The sequence below is a fragment of the Papilio polytes genome, unplaced genomic scaffold (genome assembly GCF_000836215.1).
Source record: "Papilio polytes unplaced genomic scaffold, Ppol_1.0 DF824102.1, whole genome shotgun sequence".
NCBI classification, from domain to species: Eukaryota; Metazoa; Arthropoda; class Insecta; order Lepidoptera; family Papilionidae; genus Papilio; species Papilio polytes.
The window spans coordinates 4,691,043-4,701,940 of record NW_013525102.1 but is presented as its reverse complement, the minus strand read 5'-3'; the positions used below and the strand labels follow the sequence as shown (position 1 = coordinate 4,701,940).

At 39.9% G+C, this 10,898-nt stretch overlaps 1 protein-coding gene across 1 annotated transcript in view; it reads right to left on the bottom strand.

Moving 5' to 3' along the window:
* LOC106099632 (zinc finger protein Xfin-like) overlaps positions 1-10,898 on the bottom strand; it is a 24,392-nt gene extending 13,494 nt beyond the window's left edge. Inside the window, exon 1 of the mRNA XM_013278228.1 lies at positions 10,803-10,898. The gene's annotated coding sequence lies outside the window, so the exon portion shown is untranslated. The remainder of the gene's footprint in view (positions 1-10,802) is intronic.

Here is a 10,898-nt window from a genome sequence, read left to right as displayed (position 1 = left end):
TGTTTGTCCAATAACTTGTTGACGCTACCATTATGAGTCAATTTGTTATTGGCTACAGACCGATTGGGTATTGATTATGTGATCATCGTATCTCGTGCTGTACTATCACGGGAACATTAGCAGCTGGATAATCGATGTTTTGAACAGTACATTAATTAACACTAATTACAAGTACTGGAATGACACCGTGTTCTCGTTGCTTCGATTATGTACCAGTTATCATAATGACAACCGCGTGGTTTACCGGTTAAACAAATCCCTTGCAGTAGTGTAAGTCGGGAATACAAATTCCGCTAGTCAAATAAATGCTAATGTGCTATAAATTTGATAAGTACTTAGCTGAATGTATAAGTTAAGTTTACGATGACTGAAACCTCGGAATGTTGTAAAGACCATTTATTATACTTTAACTAAACGTATACAATGACATAAGATCAGGACTAAACTATTCACCGTAACAGTTAGCGCTCAGTTATATGGGACAAGAAGCTTAATGTGTCATCTTATCGTCTTAAAGAAGCCGCCACTTGAAATAACTACGAGGCAAGCGGCTAGCGCTTGGACAAGAACAAAATGCTCTAAGACCCTAGTTAAGAAAGAAAATTAGTTGTATAGTTACTACACGACTTATTTTCGGTCTTAAGAAATTCATGGTAAAGATTTTCAAAAGCCGGACGTATGTCGATTTATATAAAAACTATTGTTATGGTCTGATTTATGAAAAATACCACCAATCTACCGCGAATGATAGTATTATTTTGAAGTCGTATAGTCAGAGTTAACAAATTAGTTTACGCCTTTCCAGATTTCTCTTGGCAAGAGTGACAAGAAGGGGAGTTTATCATAGAGCGGCCAACACAACATCCAACGAGAGGGTGAATTGTTAATATCGTCGCCGATACGCAGCCGATCGATGTTTGAAGGGACAGTGGCTATAACAATATTCTCCTTAAACGGGGTATAATAGTAAGAAATAAATATTTTCACGATCAATTCTGATATATTAATAATTCTATAACTGATCATTTCTAACTGATGTTCGTGTGTAAGCAAAACTGTAATTGACAAGTCAAATGTCGCATCGCATACATACGCACAGTTAAAACTGTACAGTTCGATTCTCCAGTTAAAATTGACAAATAGAACTGATCGTCTGTAGCGGGCTTATCATTATGGTATAGTAAGTCTTGTCTTCAGGTAATCCAGAATACTACGACCACTGTTATACCTGCGAGCAGAGTTGGCAAACATAGCCGCGTCCCAGTTTGAAATAACTGGGCTAACGAGACGTACTATCTTGTATTAAAGTTACGAGCGCACGTGTCGTCTAACAGATATCAAAAATCTTCAATTGCACCTTATTGTGTTACTATATTGAGGGGACATCAAAATTTTCAGCCATATTAATAAAGTTACTAAACTACGGAAAAATGAAGCGAATTGATAATACAACTTTTGCGAGATCTAGCAAAGCTACATTGGAAATATAAAGTTTACATTTTAATTTTTGTTTTACGTTCGATATTTGCATTGTTCAGTTGCAGTAAATACGGTTCAAAGCACAACTCCGTTTATCTATAACATTGTTTGAAAACACAAACAAATTACGACATGTGAACGTAATTTATGTTGGTACATGTTGGTGTTACATCGAGGTGGTCAACAATCTGACTACTTATCTCAAATTATGTGTAAATAGATAAGACAGTCCCACACAATGTCTTACGTCACCAATGGCTCGAGAGAAACACTAAAACTAAGATATGAACCAGTTGTAGTGAAGCTAATCGTTTGCTTCTGATTAGATTAACATAAAAAGACTTCGAGAAAATGTCTAAATAAAACTTCTACAGGTATGTTTATTTAGATCAAACATGATACCTTGTTATCGATTGTCTCATTTTACAAAAATTGCTAGCATTGTACAATAATACTAAATTTCTTGTTAATGAAAACTTGAGATAATGCTTATGCAATGAGATAGGATGATTCACTAAATAATTGTGTACCTACTCTTTTCTATAAACCTGTCTGCGACTTAACATTAAGGATGTCAGCTAATTGAGTCCATAATGAGTAGACCACAAACATCTAATGTTTACCTTTTTAATTAATTGAAAAGTACTACGTCTTGCAGACGTAAAGGTGTGTAAACGCCGTAAATCGATTCAAATTAAAACAGCGGTGAAACTGATAGAGAAACTGCGCAGTAGGGCAGTAACACTACGCAGTACGTACACACTGTATGTTAACGTTACCTACGCGGCGCATGTGTGAGTCGAAGAAACCCAGGAAAGTGGCTGCGACGTGTCGCAAGAAGCCGTTGAAGTAACATAAGCGCGGCAAATTATCAGGGTCGTGCGATGAAGGCACCGCCTCAGCTCGCTGAGCGCCGTCGCCGCCGACTGTACACCGACACACTAACTACATATAACTATACAAGTACTAAGTACGACCAACACGGGTAAACAACTCCGAAGCCGACGGTGCCGGCTCCGCAAGAGCGGAAAAATACGGACGTAGCAAAGGACGTTCGCTTCACGACACGACAAAGAACAGTCACGCGGTTCGGTCCCGCAGCGACGACCGTGTACAACACCAAATTATACTGTCGTTCATATAATTTGCAAGCTACTACGATACAAATCCTGTCGATGGTAAAGGTTACATTAGAATATGATCGTTTTTTTTTCATATAAATCAATGGCGGTCCGCCATATTGTAACGTTTGCTTGCTTAAAACGGGTTTTGTTGTGCGCAGGCGCAAGCAGCCGGCTGCCAGCTGGTCTCGAGTCAGGTGGTGCGTGGCCTCGCGGACACCACGCCACTGCGCCGCCGCCATGACGCGAGGCAAATGTGCACGAGGCTTTACCACTTACATTCGGTTACGACAATGCATCAGCAAAAAATTTACATAGACGTAGATTCCATTTTATTTAATTGTTTAAATTATAATTGCGTCACTAAAATCAAGAACTTTACAGCACCATTATAATTAAATTTAATCTAACGGAAGCAAGTGTGATCCACATATTATCATTTTTGTTTGTGTTGATTTGATGAGATCTACTTGTCGAACTAATAAACATCCTTGACATTCTAATATTGCAATGGGAGCGTGTTGAATGAGCTCGGCCGCTGGAAATATCAACGCTATGTAACAAAGCAGTACTGAAGTGTAGTTGGAAATAAAACAATAGTCGAAGCGCGCTTAGGTCATATTTAGGTGGTGCGTGGTGAGGTCACCGGCGGCGAGCGGTGGCGGCGAGTGCGTCGACATGGATGCGGACTCGACAGAGAGACCACGTGTACATTACGTGCCCCCTATCATACACTCAAGTTATATAACCAGTATCAATTTCGATATACTTTTTCTGATTCCAAATTGCCTTAGCTATAGAAATGTATTAATTACCACTAACAAAAGAAGATGAAGCAATAACAGCACGTACTTATCACCACTACGCATATAAATTGTCATAGAGGTTTACAAAGTATGTCTCCGTATGTATAGATTGCCGGGCAAGTTCGATATAGCAGTGGCAGTGCGCGGTGCGCGCCGCTCTTCATTGTCGGCTGTCGGCTGTCGGGCGGCGGCTGGCGCTCGCGCGGCCACGACCGACCTCTTTACGTTTCAGTGACGCACGCTGCACGCGACCACTGCCAGCGGTGATAATTGTGTGTTGAAAATGAAAACATCGCGACGCTCGGACGTCGACGATAACGACCAACCACTCGCACACTACGCTGCCAAATACGCAATAAAAACCAACATTCAATTCATTATTACATTCCTCCCGCACATTATTGGTCTTTGGGCACCTAACAACAGACGACGCGCAAGTTGGCGACGGTTTTCGATAATTTTTAAGACAAGACGCTTTCGTTCTAAAATGAATAGATTTTTGCAATGTACACGTTCTTAGAATGTTGGTAATCTGCCAAAGACTTACGTGGCGAGTGTAAGGGACGCATAGCAGAAGCAGCAAAGAAAAATGCGGCATACACGAGCGAGCTATAATAGTACGTGCGCAACAACTCTATGTGGCTTCACAGAATCCCCTCCGCAAGGCTATCGCTGATAACGTGTTATCTGCACTGAGTGGCCGCCTCGATGGCAATTCAGCGTAACAGCATCTCTTTGTTACGTTTGTACGACTTTTAATTTTTACAATTTAAGCACCTGTGCTATATTCTTTGCTTCACAATCCAATTGTCTGTTATCAAGTGTAACAGTTTATGTTAAAATAGCTCCGTTTCTCTAAGTTTGACTTTCAATACAATACTCGCACGGCATGAATATCAGACCACTTTAGTTGAAGAGTATCCGCTTTCTTATAAGGTCCGTTAGATCCTTCAAACTTTCGATACGCACAATTAAAATAATTCATGGTAATAACAGCAGTGTACTATAGCTGAAACCGTAAAAAATTAGTTTTCAGTGGGAGAGGTGGCTGAATTTTATTTAGCCAATTAATATTGTTGCGTGCGCAGCCGAGCGCCGTAATTGAAGACGTGCATTGTGCGGCGACATTAATTATTAAATTGGAGCGTCTGTTGGTATCAAAAATGCGAACCTCCATATAATTTATGTAGCTACTTTTGGCAACACATCGTCTGAGGTTATGGCGGTGGCAGAGTGGAATGGCAACAGCCCCCTCACTAGCCTGCCCTCGGGAGCAGTGGGTGGCGGCTGGCGACTGCCGGCCCGACCTCCATTCTTCGGAACCTAGCTTTAAACATAATATACCTCATCAACCTTGTTATGTAAGTCTACTTGTACTGTGTAGACTTATCTTATTACGGCGACGGCAAATCTCGCTTTAACAAATACGGTGGTCACGACGGTACTAAACGGTAGCAACTTTAAAAACGCCATTTACTTTGAAAAAATATTGGAACAGAAATCGAATGCGAAAGGGACAAAACAAATGTCGGAACCTATTTGTAAAATCCATCATAGTACAAAGTAGCTTTGTTTTAAAAATTGCAAGTTATGATTTAAATAAATACGGTTCGATTTAAGTTTGTTTATATTGTAATTAATTAACTGCGGAATCACAATAATTACTATCATTAGCTTATTATTCTTTACATAAACGTTATTCTTGATTTAATCCAGTCTTATTGTCAACAATTTCACTATACAGTCGAGCTAATTTTTTAAGTGAATAGCCACATATTGTAAAAAAATAATATGTATTGAACCCTTATTGAAGTCTGCGAATAAATGTCAAACTAGAGCTACCGTTATACGACATAAGATTTTGTATCCATTGAAACCACGCAAGAAATAGGATATTTAAAAAAGTTATTCGTCATGTTAGATATTTTATTTACATAAAAAACAAACAGTGTGAATTAATTTCACTATCATCACCAAAGACGCTTCAACAAGGATCGATATACAGAACTTCGGACTTCGTATCTATTTATGTAGCCTGATGTAACCTTGAAAAGATCGGTCGGCAGGTCTACCTGCGCTGTCCTGCGCCTAGCCGCCATTATTGACCCTAATGGTACTTTAACAAACACGTGTTTTTGTAACAAATTATTAAAAAAGAGTTATTCAATAAGAAATTAAATAATCTAACAAATATTATATTGTAAAGTTAGGAAAACTATTTTTACGTATTTTAATTTACGAATTGTTTTGTCCCCACTAGACCTACTTGACTACGTTGCCAAGTTCTTGAAACCGAATAGCCTTAGTGGCTCATACATGATCCTAATAAATACACGAGCTGTTTCGTTCAATGTTCTTTACAAATTCAGTCAATATGTTACAAAAACTAAATAGGACGACACATTTCACTTTATTATCTTTATAATTATATGTATGTTTGGTGTTAACATGGTAAAAACGTTGTTGTAATTAAGTTTTTTATTCTGGGTACTGAATCTTATATCTTTATGGATCAGGAATCGAGAGATTGATATTCAAATTGCCCATGGCTGGATAACAAGCCTCGAATACCGCTACGGGAACTATATGAGCGTGAGCCACCTGCATTCGTCAACTTCCCGCAGATTTAAACAGGTCATTGCCCTCTTTAGCGGGGACTGATCCCCAACGCATTATCTAGAAACATCTTGCTTCCTAAACGATTTTTTGTCCTACATTAGTCCACTTGTTAATCAAAGAATTGGCCCAAAATTTTTCCTATTGAACGATTGGATTTTTGATACAAAACATATATTAACATTGTCTTTAATTTTTACACGCAAAACGAACCATTGATATCTGCGCAAGTTCTTTACTGTCTACCCCACTATGACCAAAAACCGTAACAGGACTAAACGATAAACAATACAACATCGTACCTACTGAAATTACAATACGTTTAAAATAAAAATCAACTATAATAGTTAACCGCCATGTATATTATTATTAAAAGATGGTGTGCAAGACAGCAACACATCATCGTTTGTATAGCTAGCGGCCGCGTCAAGGAGAGGGGATACGTGTTAAAGCCATATGATGGGCGCCTCGAGGGCCGTGTGCGCTAGCTATACATGTATAGCGCAACTCTGTCCGTCGGTGCAGCAAAACGAGAAAAAGCAGACGCCAGCTGCATTGCAGCTGCCGCCGCCGCTCGGGCGACGCGGCGGGCGTGGCGGGTGCGGCGGTCGCGGGGGGCGTAGCGGTCGCGGGGGGCGCGGCGGGCGCCGAGGTGCGCTTGACGACAACCTCACAGACACACACGCGAATTATTCAACCGTCTAATGCAGGTGTTGTTACCAACTCTTCGACTTTGGGATGTCATTATGTTGTTATAAATAGATCACGTTAAATCTTATCACAGCAAATTAACTACAGTGTAATGAAAGACGTTTCTTGTTCCTTTTTTTAGTTTAAGTTTCCGGTAATCACTATATAAGGTCGGAGTTACAATCGCAAGTTCGATTGAATTATAATCAAAAAAGATTAATATAATCTCATATATTAGAAGTGGGCCCCAAGGTTGTCGGACCTTGCCATAAATATCTCGTAAATTGGAGCTACAACTGTTTTACTCGGTTCTTTTTTTAATAGTTAAAAAAATAAGAAATCAATAACTTACAACTTAACAATAAAAGAGCAATGTAAGCAAAATGCGTTATTTATTTTTTTTATTCCTGTCCCGAGTTCAACTTGGACGAAGTACACATTGCAATAGACTGGGAGTGTAACAAAAATATTTTTTGATGAGCAAAATAATAACTTTTAATTGTTTTCATACTTATTGATATGCTTAGGCGACGCAAAATTATAAGAATCAAGAATAGTATACGCATCACGCGATAGAATATGACTTTTGTTTCGTGTTTTTGCATGTACTTTTAAGGTTGGCATAAACGTCGTAGCTGCAACCTTTTATCGCGGTAACTTCTTGTTTTGCCTCAGCACGCCACCGACTTAATGTTTAAGAAATTACGGCTTCAAAGAAGTGCTGGGCACGACATGCTGTGTGTACATTTTATGTGGTAACTTGTAAAACTGCCTTGTGTTGAATGTACGAACAAAAAGTATTATGTTACACCGCATATATGGACGTACCAGTGATAGAATACACCAAAAATTGTCAACTTATAACTTGCTATTAAACAATAAGATACAAAAACTAGGGGCCTGTCCCACCAAATTGTAAATAACAATCCAACTTGTAAAATATGTGATTTTGTTACCTTAGTAGTGACGTCATTTTTAAGCTATCTATAACTCTATCAGCCAGTGGCGGGATACACCCTTAATATTCTTTTACCGAAACATGTTATTCTAGAAAAACACCTACTTGCTGTTTATAACTTGAGGTCAAAAAAGTATTGTACCTAATAAGAGATTTTCGTAGTATTCCGCGTTTTGAAGGACGGAAGCGGATATTGGAGAATGTCGCTAGAGGTCATCCAACCAAATAGGGGTCAAAGCGAACGTTACTATAGCTGGTGTGCAAAATACGACTCATGTTCCGGTATCAACAATAAAAGCAATCATACGTAAAGTGATGCGATATTTTTCAACCCTTGAGTATAATGCTAAATGTATATTGGAAATTAAAAAACTTAATCGGTTAACAATGACAAACATAGTTGAAAGGAACAAAGGGCAAAAATAATTGAAAATAAGAAGTATATAAACGAAATTAAATTAAAAATTGAATAGCTCCATTACATAAACTTAATTTTATTTACCATTCTTATATCTTCCAAAACACATGTTACAAGCGGTGTTGTTTTGGTTTGTCGGTTCTCTTTGATTTCTTAAAACGGTTGTCATAAACGAAGTTTTATTGTAGTTCAAATAAAACAATTTTAAAGAGCGCGGTGAGCTTTCTGTCGAGATGTATAAAGCAAATATTAACATCGTTTTATATCGTATTGATTGCTTTACATATAAAAGTCATACATAAGAAAAATGGCTAAAGAAATTAAATATAATACTATTCTGTATTATATGATCGCTTGATACTACTTTTTAAGTAAAAGGGGAGATTATTAGTGCTGTCGTAGTAATCGTCACATAGATGCAAATGCTTTTTTGTAGTGAGTATTAAGAAATAGTAATACATCGATATTAGGTGAACAAATGAATTATCTATTCTATTAATGTCTTTTTAATTCTTGAAGGTACGAATAGGAACAACAACTATGTCATTAAACTAGCAGAAAGTTATCGAATTTAAATAGTCACTGCTTCTATTGTAATTTCTTAGAGTATTTCTGATGAAAAGGGTCGTCGCTATACAATGTTTAAGCACAAAGGTTGTCGGGGCGGGTCTGTCGAGACTCGAGACCTTCATCCAAGCCGCAGACAAGGACGTTCGAATTTCCTCTATAGGTACCAATTGCTACATGTTACTGTAGTCAGATTTATTCTGATCCATAAAACGAAACTTTAAAAAAGGATTTGGTTGTCCATATCCATACTCATATTTACTTCAAAAAGATCTTGTCATTTTTCTTTGGTGGGCAGTAATTATCGGATCGAAGGGGCAGACTAATATTTCACGGTATTATGTGACTCCATGCTCCCGAGTACCACACGTTTTAGTTTTAATTTAGCGTTACTCTTCCACTGATTTAAAAACTTGTGAGCTGATGGATTTTAATCCAATTTTGAACATATTAGCACTGAAACCAGAAGTCATAAAAGAATTTGTATGGAAGTTACATGTCGAACCCAGAACCTACATGTTATACGTTTGTAGCTTTGCCATTTTTTAAACAATGATGTTTATTTTTTTAAATGTTTATATTGGATTAGAACATTCTCACAATCGGTGGTTTTTATTTTGTACCTATGCGGTTGTCGATGCGAACGTTGACGTAACACGGTAATTTACTTTTTCGACGGCCTCGCCGTAAAAGCAGCAGATTTAGCAAATCCTAGTTGGAAGTCCCGGGTCGACCACTCCTGTGGGGAGCGCCGCCGCCCGCCTCGCCTGTCACCCACCCCCGACTTTCACTCTCTTATGCGTCGGGGATCTCGGTCTCGGCAACGAAACACTGTTAACGTCTCACGTATTCAAACAGAATTCGCCCTTCGGACAATGTGATTAAGGGCCAGATTTGAGTAAAGTACCATTTTGTGACGAGGAGAGCTCTTTCAATGATGTGCCTAGGGCGTATTAAGTATCGTGATTACGTTAGGGGATTTGAATACATGATGTCTTCAGAATAAAGGCGTTATTCGCAAATCAATGATTTTAACACGCACAAAACGTGCTGCTGAAGACGATTCCGGACGGCGAACACCGGATCCCTCGTCACCGGGCAAGTCGTACGTACGCCGACCTCGAGGTATCTATATCTTAGTTACCAAACAAGATTACGTCCATTATTTTTCGTAAATGTATTTAATACTTAGGCCTTCACATTCAACATACGCAACCCGCAAACGATTTCGATATTCATGGAAACAATGCTATAGAAGTGTATAAGTATTTGCGAGTTTACATGAGTAAGTCACGTTTTCACTTATTATTGTCGCTACTACAATACTGAAGACTGGCGTGCGCGCGGCCGGCATCCTCAACCGTCAGCGGAATCAAATGATTTTGTAACGCCTTATACGTATTAGCAATGTTTCTGTGGTAACGTCATAACCGGACCAGACGTGTGTCATTCACGAAGCGTACCGTGCGACTCATTAGTTGGTTTGAGACAGATAATAGTAATCAATGCGAAGAATAACCTACGAGGACGAGTTCGGACGACACATTTTTTCGCAAATACATAATAACTACCTCATGTCAACAGATAAGAATCTTAGCACCCTCGCTCAGCACAATGGTAATTGTTGAAGTCGTGCAGCCAGATCGTGCCACTGATGGCGGCGTCGCTTTGATCGGCCATACGTGCTATACTATATAAGCGACACCGTAGGTGTATAGTCGTTTTGTAGGCGGCTACAGTTAATAGGAACGACGCAAGAGCACAGCGAAGACGGAGCAGAGCAAAGCCCGAGGTCGGGCGCGCCCGCGTCGACGACGCAGCGACCGCGGTGCCGGCTGCGACCCTACGCCGCTCGAGATAAGGCACACATCGCCGCGCGCGCCCGCTGACCTCACCGCCGACAAATAATAAATATGTAACACTGATAAACCCGCAGAAGCGATGACCGGAAAGTATTTAGGGATTCTCTTTTGGCGAACGCACGAGTTCGACGGGTCGTCGCGCCCGCCACCCGCTCGAGGACGACGGTGGTCGGTGTCCACCGGCTATTTCTGGAATGACAGGATCGGGTCGAAATAGTTCGACTCTCACCGGTTGCGACGAGCGGGGAAGAAGCGGGAAGTTCGCTAAATGTTTACAATACATACCTGCGTGTCGATGTCGACGGAGTGGGCGTCGCGCGACTCGAACGGCACTCGTGTCGGTGGCGCGCGGCTGACTGAGGCGGGCGCGGGCAGCAGCGA